Below are 5,116 nucleotides of genomic sequence, written 5' to 3'. Positions count from 1 at the left end.
AGGCAACATCTGGAGACAGATTTTGAGTGAACAGATCTGGTCTGTTATGAATCTGTTCTAAAAAAGTCATATTGCAGATGCTGCTAGACATGGTAATTTTTATTCCAGCATTTCTTTTCTTTCTTTTGGACTGTCACAATTTGTCTGATCTGAATCAGAACAGTGAAGCTGCCATTTGAGTTGACCTTCAAGTATTTGTGAATGGTCATTAAAGGAGACATTGCAACGTTTCTTCAATAAAGATCCCAAATATTGATGGCATGTTACATTGAGATAAACTGCCATGAAAAGTTTGAACTCAGTGGCACTGATATCGCAACAATCAGTCCTCTTATTGAAAAAGATGTGGATCCTTAACTCAATGCCATACCATGCTCCTGATGTCGCTGGGTTTACACTCATCCAGCAAAGTCTGACCTTTCTGAGACTTTGGGCTCAACTTTGAAAACATAAAATATCTTGATATTTTTAACAGGACGCACTCAACCATGGGCTTTAGCAGGCACTAGCTAAGGCTTAGTTTATTTGTCATCACCAATAGCTCTGGAGAAAGTAACAACGAGCTACCTTCCTGAAACACTTCCAATCCAAATGCTGCAGACGTGCACACAGAGCTGTTTGTTAGTGATTCCAGGATTTTGTTTTTCAATACATTATAGTCAGAGAACAGCAATTTAGTGCCTATCCAGGATGACAAGTGACTTGAATGACTACTTTCAGAGACTGATTTCCCATTGTCCAGTCGAGGACATTACCAGTGCAGGATTGTCTCCAACTTGCATTGATCACATTTTTGTTTAGGGTCCATAATGCCACAATGAGTGAAGTAACATGGGTGGCATGGGAAGTTACTCTGATCTCACTTCAAATGATGTTGGAACATGAGCTAAAACACGAAACAGTGAAAGTACAGAACACTGTGCTCATTGTTCTCCCAATATTCCAAAGCATTTTTTTCGGTACAGACTTCCGATTCTGTCAGCAGATGTTTGTCCACTTTTTGATGAGGCTAGTTGGTGTCTGGAATGCCTTGCTTCGGAGGGTGGTTGAGGCAGGTAACATCCCAAACTTTAAAAGCATTTGGATCAGCACCTGGTGGTGTAGTCTCAATGGGCCTTTTCTCAATTGTATGGTTCTGTGTGGGAGCAGCCATGAAAGGTCTGATGTATTCTGAAGTACTGGCCAATGCTACTTGAGATAATGGGAACTGCAGATGCTGGAGAATTCCAAGATAATAAAATGTGAGGCTGGATGAACACAGCAGGCCAAGCAGCATCTCAGGAGCACAAAAGCTGACGTTTCGGGCCTAGACCCTTCATCAGAGAGGGGGATGGGGAGAGGGAGCTGGAATAAATAGGGAGAGAGGGGGAGGCGGACCAAAGATGGAGAGTAAAGAAGATAGGTGGAGAGAGTATAGGTGGGGAGGTATGGAGGGGATAGGTCAGTCCAGGGAAGACGGACAGGTCAACGAGGTGGGATGACGTTAGTAGGTAGCTGGGGGTGCGGCTTGGTGTGGGAGGAAGGGATGGGTGAGAGGAAGAACCGGTTAGGGAGGCAGAGACAGGTTGGACTGGTTTTGGGATGCAGTGGGTGGGGGGGAAGAGCTGGGCTGGTTGTGTGGTGCAGTGGGGGGAGGGGAAGAACTAGGCTGGTTTAGGGATGCAGTAGGGGAAGGGGAGATTTTGAAACTGGTGAAGCCCACATTGATACCATATGGCTGCAGGGTTCCCAGGCGGAATATGAGTTGCTGTTCCTGCAACCTTCGGGTGGCATCATTGTGGCAGTGCAGGAGGCCCATGATGGACATGTCATCTGGAGAATGGGAGGGAGAGTGGAAATGGTTTGCGACTGGGAGGTGCAGTTTTTTGTTGCGAACTGAGCGGAGGTGTTCTGCAAAGCGGTCTCCAAGCCTCCCCTTGGTTTCCCCAATGTAGAGGTAGCCGCACCGGGTACAATGGATGCAGTATACCACATTGGCAGATGTGCAGGTGAACCTCTGCTTAATATGGAATGTCATCTTGGGGCCTGCGATAGGGGTGAGGGAGGAGGTGTGGGGACACGTGTAGCATTTCGTGCGGTTGCAGGGGAAGGTGCCGGGTGGGGTGGGGTTGCAGGGCAGTGTGGAGCGAACAAGGGAGTCACGGAGAGAGTGGTCTCTCCGGAAAGCAGACAGGGTAGGGGATGGAAAAATGTCTTGGGTGGTGGGGTCGGATTGTAAATGGCGGAAGTGTCGGAGTATGATGCGTTGTATCCGGAGGTTGGGAGGGTGGTGTGTGAGAAATGGTACTTGTTTGTCTGTTCCATCAACTGTGCTCAGAATATGGTTAAAAACAGCATCACTCAGACAGTATCAGCACTTACTCAGCCGAGGACAGCCCAGCTATCTATGAAGACATACAGGATTTTTCAAATGGTCAGTGCAAGAATATTCCACCTGTTTATCGCCATTATTTTAACGAAACCAATAAAATGGATACAGCTTTCCCTTCATTAGAATAAAATATTTTATCTGTTCTGGAGTTATTCCTCAAAAGATGAATAAACTCCTTCTTCCCATGCACACACTTTGAGAATGTATTTGTTTTCCTGCCGGTTCTTAATCCCCACTCCCCTCCACTGCTGTTTCCATGATCTGGTTCCATGTTCATGCCACTCGAATATACATTTCCAAAGAGAATGTTTCTGTTTGAGCCAAGATTGTGAATGCTTACAAACTAACAGATCATATTCCACAGCACCGCTTCACAGTCCTCAGTTCCTGCAGTAGTCTATGTTGTTATTCCAAAATATGTGGCACCATTCAGGTTTCGCTGATGAGTGGCTAACACGAACGGTTCTTCAGTGTTGCCGGGCAGGAATTATCTCCAACAGGAGGCAATCCAAAAGCACCACCTTGATATTCAATGATATAATCAACTTCCAGTGACAAAGATCCTGTGTGTAACTATTCATCAGAAATTCACCAAATCATAGAGTCAGAAAGTTGTGAAGAATGGAAACACAGGCTTCAGTTCTCTTCATCCATACCAATTACATATGCCCAATAAATCTTGTCCTATTTGCTAGCTTTTGACACATATCCTTCTAAACCTTTCCTAATCACATACCCATCTTTTCAAATGTTGTAATTGTACCAAACTCCATTACTTCCCCTTGCATCTCATTCCACACACTCACTTCCCTATGTGTGAAAAAGTTACCCCTGAGGTTCCTTCTAAATCTTTCCAGCTCACCTTAAACTCGCACCGTTTAATTTTGGACTCCCCCACCCCGCTGAAAACACCTTGTCTAGATACCCTATCTATTCTCCTCCTGACTTTATAAACCTCAGTCAGGTCACCACTCAGCCTTCGAATCTCCAGGCAAAAGCCTATTCAGTTTCTCCCTGCAGCTCAAACCTTCCAACCCAGGCAACATTCTGATAAATCTTTTCTGAACCTTTTCAATTTTCACAAAATCCTTCCGATAGCAGGGAGACGAGAATTGCATGCAATATTCCAAAAGTGGCCTAACCAGTGTCCAGTCGCAACAGGACCTCCCAACAACTGCACGCAATACACTGACCAATAAAGGCAAGTTGTACCAAATGCAACAGGAGTAGACTCCCAACTTTAAAGACATTTAAATAGTCACTGGATAAACATATGGATGATAACGGAATACTGTAGTTTAGATGGACTTCAGATTGTTTCACATTTTGGCACAACATCGAGGGCCGAAGGGCCTGTACTGCACTGTAATATTCGATGTTCTATGTTAAATGCTTTCTTCACTATCCTATCTATCTCTGAATCCACTTTCAAGGAACCAAGCGCCTGCACACCAAGACTCATTGCTCAGCAATACTCCCCAGGGCCTTACGATTGAGAGTACAAGTTCAGCCCTAATTTGATTTCAAAAATGCAACACCTCAGATTTATTCAAATTAAATCTACCTACCATTTCTTGGTCCATTGTCCCATATGATCAAGATCCCATTGTACTCTGGAATAACCTTTTTCAGTGTCCACTACATTTCCAATTTGGTGAACTTCTAGCTGGAAGTTTTCAAGGTCAATTATGCCGGTCTAGCTACACTAAAGTCACAAATGAATTAAAAAGGTCTGATTTTCCAGAAAAAATATTGATCTATCAGCTAATTGCTGTCTTTGATGTTGTGGGATATATTTGCAAAATGCAGTTCATGCATAATGTGAAAGAAAAAGACAAATCACAGCCCAGGTCACAGATAATTAAAGATAACGCAGCATTTTTTGAAGCAGCTGGAGGAGCACTCAAAATGCCATGCCTAGTGGCTGTCGACTTCAAGATAAGTGTGATTAATGTAGTTTTGTTTTTTTTTGATTGGAATAGACATGTTGAGCTGAAGGTCCAGTTTTTATGCTGAATGGCTCTCTGACCTTAATTTTTGAAAACAGAAAAAGCAGTCTCACAATTTCCATAATACATGAAATTTTGTGCTCTTGAGATGCTACTTGGCCTGCTGTGTTCATCCAGCTTCACACTGTGTTATTTGGATTCTCCAGCATCTGCAGTTCCCATTATCTCTGATCACAATTTCCATATGTTGTGAGCATCAAGTGGTGAGGATTCCAATCTCCAAGACCACACAGCATCCTGGCTTGGATCTATATCATTGTCCATTCACTGACACTTCTTCAGAATCCTGAATGTCTCCATGAAACATATGTTAGTGTCCCTGGGTTTCACTATCATATTCTGAATGGAAAGTAGACAGAGGCAATAAATACTAGTCTTGCCAACAAAATTCATCTCAACAGTACAAATAAAAGTAATCTATACTATGAAAGACATATATTCAGCCCAATCTGTTTACTAAAGCAGTTTTATTGAGATTTTAACTTTGTTCTATGTCTCTGATCTTGCTGAAAAACCATGAAGCTTCCCTGAGTATTTTCAGAGTGTCATTTAAAAATCGTATTTGGAAGTTGTACCCATCATTCTGAAAGGCAGAGCCTTCGTGGCCAAGTGAAAACTTGGATCAGGAGTAAGTGATTAGAAAAATCAAACCAAGTCCGCCAGGCAGTGAGCTCTTGAATGATGTGGCCTCAAATAAACATTCCTCTCCACCCCTTATAACATTGGTGTGTTATTC

Source organism: Stegostoma tigrinum, unplaced genomic scaffold (genome assembly GCF_030684315.1).
Source record: "Stegostoma tigrinum isolate sSteTig4 unplaced genomic scaffold, sSteTig4.hap1 scaffold_120, whole genome shotgun sequence".
Lineage (NCBI taxonomy): Eukaryota > Metazoa > Chordata > Chondrichthyes > Orectolobiformes > Stegostomatidae > Stegostoma > Stegostoma tigrinum.
This window is presented reverse-complemented; position numbering follows the sequence as displayed.